Source organism: Etheostoma spectabile, chromosome 9 (genome assembly GCF_008692095.1).
Source record: "Etheostoma spectabile isolate EspeVRDwgs_2016 chromosome 9, UIUC_Espe_1.0, whole genome shotgun sequence".
In the NCBI taxonomy this organism is placed as follows: Eukaryota; Metazoa; Chordata; class Actinopteri; order Perciformes; family Percidae; genus Etheostoma; species Etheostoma spectabile.
In genome coordinates, this window is record NC_045741.1 from 30,643,833 (window position 1) to 30,653,539 (window position 9,707).

The following is a 9,707-nucleotide window of genomic DNA, read 5'->3' on the forward strand; positions in this document are numbered from 1 at the left end:
TATTACAGTCTGTTAACAAAAAACGATCCAAGAAGGAGCACAAAGACCAGGGGAAAAAATCCAAATTCCAAAAGATAGGCACAGGAGCAGGGCAAGATGGAAAAACAATAGAAAACTACACTGGGGGAAAAACTCACGGGGTGATCAGGAACGTTGCAGCAAACACATGGAACAGGCAGGCTGACGAAACAACAATGATCCAACAAGAAGCAGAGGAAACACTGGGGTTAAATACAAGAGGTAATTAGGTAATGAGGAACAGGTGAGACATCAGGTGAATCACATTAGGGCGGGGCAGGGCAATCAGACAAACAAAGTAAAGCTAGACAAGACAAGACAGGAAGCCGACTTCAAAATAAAACAGGAAGTGAAACACAGACGCTTACCGGGGGGACGGAACAGGACACAGCACACGGGACCTGGGAAAACACTGAGACATTCACAGGGAGGCAGAAACGGAAAACAAACCCAACAAAAACCCCAAACCACAACAGTATTGCTGCAAAACGGGATTGTCAAGCAGACAAACGGACCAACACGTATATAATAAAAGATCCATACTTGGCGACTGTGTATTGATACAGTATTGCCACAAAAAATATCGCGATTTTTTTTTCTTTTTTTTTTTTTCACCCCTATATACGACCCTGTGTGTTGCTGTGATGGGTCGTAGTGTTATCCAATTGCGTGCAGTGAGATTTTCAAATGCACGCTTGGTGCCACCCCTCAAGATGGGCGACTTTCATTACTCAATGCCAGACCCTTAATCTTTCCAGATTTGGGTCTGGATTTTCAGGCTACCATTCTGATATAGCAATATAGGATTAACTTCCTGCCGTGCAAGTGTCAATGCCGCTTCCCTTTCCTCACTGCTGGAGGCAAGGATTTCTCCAGTCGCTGCAGATGCTCTGAAGGTTGTGACTTCTTGCAGTTGTTTTTTAAATAACCCTTTTTCATGAGTGATCTTACAGGCAGAGAAGTATGGGTATCCAGACATCCAGAATCAGATTCAAGTCCAAGAGCAGTCTCAGTCAGGTTCAGGTGTTGATCATCAGGTCAGGTCTCACACAAATTATAGTTGTGGACATTTCAGCATAAACATTGAAGAGGACATGTACCTACTGCTTGTACTGAGATCTACACGTATGGAAAATAAACAGCTTTAACACAGAGTTGAACTATTGTATTGATTTTATATATATATAATTGCTTTGCTTCTTCTGTCTTAATCAAAACACCTTGCCATCAACTCTCTGTCTGCTCTGACTGCATTAACTCTTCTCAAAATGTGTGGGTGGCTAGGAAAAAAGTAGCTCTTCTGCTTTGCAGATCTCATTCTGTGTGTGTGTGTGTGTGTGTGTGTGTGTGTGTGTGTCCCTCGAGATTAAGCAGTCACAAATCCACGGCATTTATTAGCACAGGATGTGTAGAATTGTGCGCCTATGTAATTGGATACGAGTGTGGTTTCTCAATCAGCAGCTGTGGTAATATCAGCCTGAGCGTTATGAAGGGCATGCTAACATTTTCACCTGCCAATCACTAGCCTTGCTAATATTTCTCATGTGAAGAATGGAGGCCATCAGGGATTGGGGCTCTCCTGAATGCCAATGCAAACTGTGAACAAAATGAAATGCTGCTAACTGATTATTTTTCATTGCATACTGATGCTTAAAGGTGTTTATGCAGTGTGGAAATCCTACATGTGTGTATTGAATGCATATATATATGTATGTTTACACAAATCACACATACACACACACACAATGGTAAGAGGTTTAAACTGAAGATGAAAGTGTGCAGATACTCCCCAGGGCCATGTTTCAAGATGCAAAGACGCCTGCCCACTCGTATTTACATGTTTAATTTACATTTTAAAAGCTCCCTTTAATAGAAAACAGTGGGCAGAACACATGCGTTTGAGCATTTTGCATATGTTTGCCTTATTCCCTCTGGTTCCTCTCGTGGAAATGACGGACAGAGAGAGATGACAGAAGAGGAGTGCTGTGAGTTGAAGGGAAGAAGGGATGGCAGGGATAAGAGGGAGAGCTGGGGTGGGCTGTAATTAATGTGTTTGTGTCTCTGGAAGTGAAGAAATTCCACTGCAGTTGATCTCACTTGGCACTCCTCCAGAGGACTGGAGATTCTCACACACACACACACACACACACACACACACACACAAACACACAAACACACAATACAAACACAAAGGCATGCATTATATTCATGATCTTTATGTAACTAAAGGGCACTTTGTGAATTAATCTCAGAGCTTATTTAGTGGAGCCTACTTAGTATCACATGTCTTAGTATCTCACTGCATATGTAATATTGTTTAATCATGGTAATAGCACTGTATTAATATACTGTATATGAAATTACATACAGTTTTGTAAATGTGTATTTCGGCTGTAACAAAGGTTTCAAAAGAGGTTTTTGCAAACATTGACTCATTTAGAATTTGATGCCTGCAACACGTTCCCAAAATAACGAGACAGGGGCAACAACAGACTGGGAACGTTGAGGAATGCTAAAAAAAATAATATTTGTAATAGTCCATAAGTGAATAATTGATCATGATTGGGTATAAAAGGAGCATCCCCAAAAGGCTCAGTCGTTCACAAGCCAGGATAAGGGTTAGCCTCAGCCCTTTGAGAACAACAGCGTGAGCAAACAAACATTTTTTAACATACAGTTAAAAGGAAGTTAGGGATTTCATCATCTACAGACCATAATATCATCAAAAGATCCAGAGGTTCTGGAGAAATGCCTAAACAAAGCCATAAAACAAGCATGAGTGAGATATAGGAAATAGTAAATAAAACTATGATGTCATTAAACCTTTTGAATGGAAGATATGTTTATTAAAACATTCCCTCATTATGTTGATACTAAACATAGTTCATGTGGCATTGCATTTGTTACAAAACTCATAGCAGGGTTTCAGGTTGTGTGTGTGAGATCTTATATTGTTGTATGCCGTGCTATGTGTGTATTAGTGTTTGTCCTTGTGGGTTGTCTGCGGTTGTTGGCAGCCATGGAAGTCAGTCCCACACAATGCATGAAACATTAAGTGGGTCCAGTACCTCAGGCAGACTGGGTATTGACAAATGGTACGCTAAGCAGTGCTAACACATTTGCAATGTGGTTTATCTCACCAGGGCTACTCTCCTGTTTCCCTTCCCAGAAGTAACAAAGTCCAAACTAGTTCTATTTTCTTGCTCTTCCATGTTTGAGAAGCAAGGAGTAGGGTTAGATATCTAGGGTGTGTTTCCAGAGGGGGATGTGTGGGGTCTACATATCCCTGCCTCTGCACAACAATACAGTGACCAATTCTTCTGCATCATTAAACCACATATCATATATCAAAAATAGAAGCATTTTAAAGTAAGTGAAGCACTGTAACGTGAACAGTCTATAGAGTCATAGAACAATAAAATCCCCTTAACAGTTGCCGGTTGTATTTTCGGCACAGAGCTCCAGGACGCGAGCTAACAGCGGCAGTTGTTTAGCCGCCAATAGGTGACTGTGAGCTGGGTACAGGCACAGCCGGATGCTGGTCCTTTCAGGGGGCCGTGGTAGTGGAGATTGGCCCGAAAAAAATGAGTATCATGTGGATATGACACTTGACGGTTAAGTTTAGGAAAAAAAAGATGGTGGTTGAAACACTCCCGAAGAATGAGCGAGTGTTTCCAGAGTGAAAATATTGTGAACTCTGCTCTCTGACTTGAAATTGCTTTTTTATGTTGACACCATGTTGTGCTAATTCATTTTGAGATTATTTTCCATTTGATATTGATCTAGTATATATAGTGTAGTATATAATATAGTGTTTTGGCGTGGCTGGCCTCGTGGCTTTACATCAATGGGGGTGTTGAAAGGGGGACCAAGATCAACAAGAGCTAGGAACTATTAGTTCCTTTTTTATTGAACTGGCAGATTTTTAAATTCGGTTTGGCGGCCATTTTGGGTTTATTTTATTATGCTCACGTAATAAAGTAAATGAGCAAAGCTAGCCCTCTGAGTGAATGTGTGCTAACGACTGTAGCTAAGGGTAATAAAACAGAAACACGGATGCGTCGTAATCTGTCCTATTGACAACGGCAGCGCATAGCGCTAGCTTCACTCCCTCTGTGTCTGCCTTTCACAATAAAAGCTCAACCTGAATTCAATGTTTCAGTAAGAGGCAACTCTATAAATTGGCTTACTATTTTGCCCAAACTAGGTATCAAACAAGCCGCTACGTTGCTGTGGGCTGTAAATTCACCACTTCTAGGAATGAGGCAGAAGATAACGTCATGTCGGAGCCTCTCTGACTTAATGTCACCCAGCCTTGCCCTGGGTCCCGTTCCACAGCCTCCTGGACACGTCACTGACATCTTCATCGAGCCGAGTGGACAACTGGACATATCTCTTCACTGGGTAGGGACATCAGAGTGGTATCGATCCACATCTAGCTCTTAGAAAGAACACTAAAGCCTCCGAAAACTACATGAGAACAATAGCAGCTGTTATTGTGGCATTAATGTGGACATGGTCCCATTAATGCTGAAAAGACAATGGAAGAGAAGTTTTTACATTTGGATCCTAACTTTTCTCACTTTGCTTTTATCGTGTGTGTGTGTATGTGTGTGTGTGTGTGTGTGTGTTAGAGAAGGTGTGAGATTAGCTACAAAGAATGAGCCCATTTAAGTGCAGTGCCAAAGGCCACAACACCACATCAGCACTGTTGCCTCTTACTCATTCAGAATGCTCCGCCATTACCTCCACCAGCCACGCTACACACACCCACACGCACAGGTGCATACATCTCACAGTGGGAGACTCATACATTTTCTCTCTCTCTCTCTCTCTCTCTCTCTCTCTCTCTCTCTCTCTCTCTCTCACACACACACACACACACACACACACACACACACACACACACACACACACACACCTGGTCCGGAGCACTAATACTTTTTCAGTATTAATTAATGCATGAGTCTGTCACTGTGGGACATAGGCACCTGTGTGTGTGTGTGTGTGTGTGTGTGTGTGTGTGTGTGTGTGTGTGTGTGTTTGTGGGGTACATGCTTGTTCACTGTACTGCAGTAGCAATGGATGTATTACATAGTAAATGTCTGTCACTTAAATAGTAATTTAACATAAGATCCAATATCTGATAATGGGCTTGTATGCTCAATAGCTTGGACTGAAGCATTAAGGGAATAATGGTCATTTTACCAAACCTCTTATTGTATTATTATGTATCACGTGTTGTATTTCACTTTCTTTATTAATTAGTTAGTGATTTGTTCTGATTGAGGCATTTTCCAACATCCATTAAGTTCTAACTTTTCTCTAGTAAATCTTTGTTTCTGATTCCTTTTAGAGTTTAAATGATTGTGGAGTATTTTGAAATCGCCTTGTGTGTGAATTAATCTTGATGCCAATGCAGGGGACACTTTCCCAACACAACTCCACTGTCCAGTCATGCTCACACTCAACATGCTTGGGGCAGGAAACGTGCACTGCAATGCACCAAAGAAGCGCAGTGTGACTATGACAACGGACAGACTAATCGGTACGCTTGGAACTGTCCTACGGCAGGCTGTCTGAAGAAAAGACATGAAACGAGAGAGGACATGTATCTTGAACCATGTACAGTGTATACATACTGTATGCAGAAAAATAACTTCTGCAAGACTTTCAACAAATCTAAAGGTCTTTAACAAAGGCCTGTGTGTGTATGTATGTGTGTGTGAGACAGAGACAGACGGGGGGAAGATGAAAAAAGAAAATGTTTCTAAACTGTAAGAGCAAGAGGGAAGGAGGTCAACAATAATGAGGCATCGCCCACCATCACAGTGGGCTCTCCTTGCTATTTTGATTGGCATCAGAAGATGAAAACAGTCGTTTTTTACAGCAAATTCTCCAGTGTCGCTCGGCTATGCGTGTTAGAGAAAGAATGTGTCATATAGGCAGACATACCGAGGTTTAGGAGATGAACCAATTCACTGTACAGCTGCACACAATAACTGAGATTTTGTAGTTTGTGTTTGTTGAACAAGTTCATTTCCAGCTCCCGGGCATATATAACACCTCCTCTGCTCCGCAGTAGTCCTTCCGATCACTGCACTTTGAGTTGAAAGGTCCCTGTAATAATCATACCGAAGGAAAGTTCTCTTTGACTAACTGGTTGATACTTGTTTTTTTTAAGATTATTTTTTTGGGCTTGGGGTGGGGGGGGGGAGAAACATGGAGGAAATCGTCACGGGTCGGATTTGAACCCTTGACCTCTTCGTCGAGGCATAAACCTCTCAGCACATGCGCGACCACTTGTTAACATGATGTTGTGCGCTTCACTGTCCCTGTAGGTATAGTAAATACGGACGCTCGCCTGCAGGGCAACAATGAGAGACAACCATCGCCATTATATCGAATCAACAACCAGGTGCAACCTAGTGAAGAACACAAGCAACAAAATCACTAGATAACTTTTAAAGAAGTTAAAATGTTGTTGAGTTAATATGTTGATTATCAATGATAAATCAGCTGTATTTATACAGCGCTTTTCTAGTCTTAACGACTACTGAAAGCACTTTCACATCATACGGGACACATTCACCATTCACACACATTCATACACTGTGGCCGAGGCTGCCGTACAAGGTGCCACCTGCTCATCAGATAAACACTCACACACATTCACACTCCGATGTGCAGCACCGGGGTCAACTCGGGGTTCAGTGTCTTGCCCAATGACACTTCAACGTGGGACTGCAGGGCCAGGGATCGAACCACCAACCTTCCGATTGGCAGACAACCGCTCTACCACTGAGCCACATCCGCCCTGTACAATACCACAACAAGCTCAATGTTTTTTTTGTTCTTGGCAAAACTTGTGTATTGAGACAGTACTTTGGCCACAGAAGAGGACGTTTCACAAGAACAAAGACATGACACAGAAGTGAGGATACAAAATCAAACAGGAAACTATTAAAACCCAGGATCATGACCATTTTGTGTACAGGATGAACCATGGCTATAGTACATTTATGTATTACATAACTTTTTAGATGCACTTAGGAAATATCTGGAAGACCCACAGCCCAACACTGCACAGCCCAGAGACTCTCCTACTGGGGAAGGGAGCCCTCATCTGCTACTCCACCAATAACTGCAGCAGCTCCATCGTTTATTCTAAAATTGAGTCATCACTGCAAATCACATTTGTGTACTTACGGGTATATATTACCAATAATGTGCTAGAATGTTTCTGAGCAACATAAACATTGGCTTTATCACTTTGTGCATTAGATTAGATTAGATATGGGGAAATTCCCTTGTTACAGCAGCCTTTTTCTACAGTAAAACAACAACAGGCAAGTGCAAAAAGGACTGAATGAATGTAAAGTGGAATTATATAAAAGATATTTTTAAGTAAAGTTAGGTGGTTATAGTACAAAAATACTGCAATGTAAGTGAATAAGTGACGTGAATCAAATAGAATTATGTAATTAAATAATATGGCAAAAGTAAGTAACCACCCTAGACCCTAGGATATGGATACTTGGAGATGTTATGTCTTTGAAATTAAATTCCTGTAAGAAATACTTATTTTAATAGCAATCTGCAGCAAAAAAGTGTATACTTAAAAATTGGAAATCTATGGAGCCTCAAACCAAAAACATGGATCAACGAACTGTTGTCGTGCTGCACGCCTGAAAAGATTCTCCATTCAATACGGGGGACATTGGCTAAGTACGACCAGATATGGACTCCCTTCCTGGACATTCTTACCAGCCTAGACCTGAGAGACTGTCTGGAGTGATCATACTGTCTGTTCATTCCTCTAATATTTTGTTGGATCCTTTACTCTTTATCGACCTTTTAAGAATATGGATAGTGCTAAATATAATGGTATTAAGTGTGTTGCTACGCATAGGAGAGTGGGTGGGTGGGTGGTGTATTCTCTTCTTTTTCTCTTTTTTTTTTTTTCTTCTTTTTGGGTGGGGGGGGGGAGTGGAAAAGGAGAAAAAAAAAGGGAAAAAAAAAGAAGAATGTTGTCCTTGATGTAGATTCTGTATGGACACACATTCTGAATAAACATATATATACAAAAAAAAAAAAGTAAGTAACCACAGCATAGATGATATTGAGTCTCACCACAGTATTTTAAATGTATGAATGCATGCATCATTAGGTACCAATGACACCCTCAGCCCTGTGTTCACCCACTACAGTGGCTGCCGATGGAGAGCTCCAGTGGCGAGGGTAGCTGTAACCCTGAACGCACCATGCATAATTTTTCTGTTGCTCCATTGTTGTTACCGGTTTGGGATTTAAGCAGGGAGCGAGAGCGCTGTTTTCAGTGAGACATGTGACACATCTCTCATTTTTTTTCCCTCTCACTGTTTCGGTTGAACTTTACCCTTGTATTACATTTTTATTTTTATATTCGCAGTATACACAGAACTGTGAATAAATGGATCACCACATTCTAAGTTATACAGCCCACAGCTATGACTACATTATTTTGACCATGTGTGAAAACACGAATATTGTCGGAGAATGTGTGCGTGTGTATTTTTGTGTGTAGCCGGCTGTGGGTGGTGTACTTATCTTTCTACATGACTGCAATCAGAGTTTTATGGTGGTGTTGTATCGGAATATATTTTCACTCTTTCTCTCTCTCTCTCTCTCTCTCAATTTTGATTTTCTTTATTCGCATGACAAAATCAACACATTTGTGTTGCCAAAGAATAAGAGCAAACATGCAAACAAGAACAATGAGTAAATACATCTGATATAATCATACAAGTAAACAAGAGAATTATGATATCATGCCGATGATAATGAAGAGAGATGAAACACTAAAACAAAAAAAAACAAGAAAAAAAGAATAATAATGATAATATGTACAATTATCTACTTATTTTGCGCTGGCTTGTGGCAGGAGAGGACATATTTTGCTGCTAGCCATGCCATACTTTTATCTCCCCCTAATAAAAAAAAAAAAGTTTTTTTCTCCTCAATGTGAGCAGTGAAGCATGGTATGTGTTTTTCAAATTTTGAAAGTTCTTAAGTCTTTATATTGTATATTTTATAGTCCCTCTCTCTCTCTCTTTCTCTTTCTTACTTCCTTTCTGAGTAGACTGCATGCGTGCGGACCCTCCTATAGGCGGTTCTTGTTCTTGTTGTGTAGTATGAAATATAATCCTTACATACTGTATGTGCAGCTAGAGCACAACCTGCAAAGAGTCGGTGCACTAAGACAGCACCTATAGACCCTTCTGATTGGCCAGTCCTGTCAGATAATATGAGAACAGAGTTAGTCAGCGGAGATCCCAATGAATTAAACGAGGATTTTACTTTTCAAACCACATCTTTCATAGGAAACTAACGAATGGGGAAACAATGAAGAACAGCTGGCTTCTGAGAAACACAATAGAGAGCCGACGTCCCGCCCTTCTACTTCCAGTCTATGGGACCTATCTTTTAACCCTCATGCTGTCCTCGGGTCAAATTGACCCGTTTTCCTGTATCAGTGTTCTTTTTAAACTACCCACAATTACATGATTGATTCCACACAATGCTCTGTGGCAAGTACAAATTCATTTTGGGGTGTCTTATTCAATTTCATCGCATTTGACAAACAAATTGAAGTGGTTATTGAAATAGTATTGAGTAAAAGTTGACATATTTCAGTCTGTGATTATCCA

General features: G+C 40.8%; 1 long non-coding RNA gene across 1 annotated transcript in view; it reads left to right on the forward strand.

The window, feature by feature from the left end:
• Nucleotides 1–647: 647 nt before the first annotated feature.
• The window catches only part of LOC116695699 (uncharacterized), a 20,520-nt gene continuing 11,460 nt past the window's right edge, over nucleotides 648–9,707 (forward strand). Inside the window, exons 1-2 of the long non-coding RNA XR_004333535.1 lie at nucleotides 648–659; nucleotides 3,096–3,100. This is a non-coding gene — a long non-coding RNA (uncharacterized LOC116695699). The remainder of the gene's footprint in view (nucleotides 660–3,095; nucleotides 3,101–9,707) is intronic.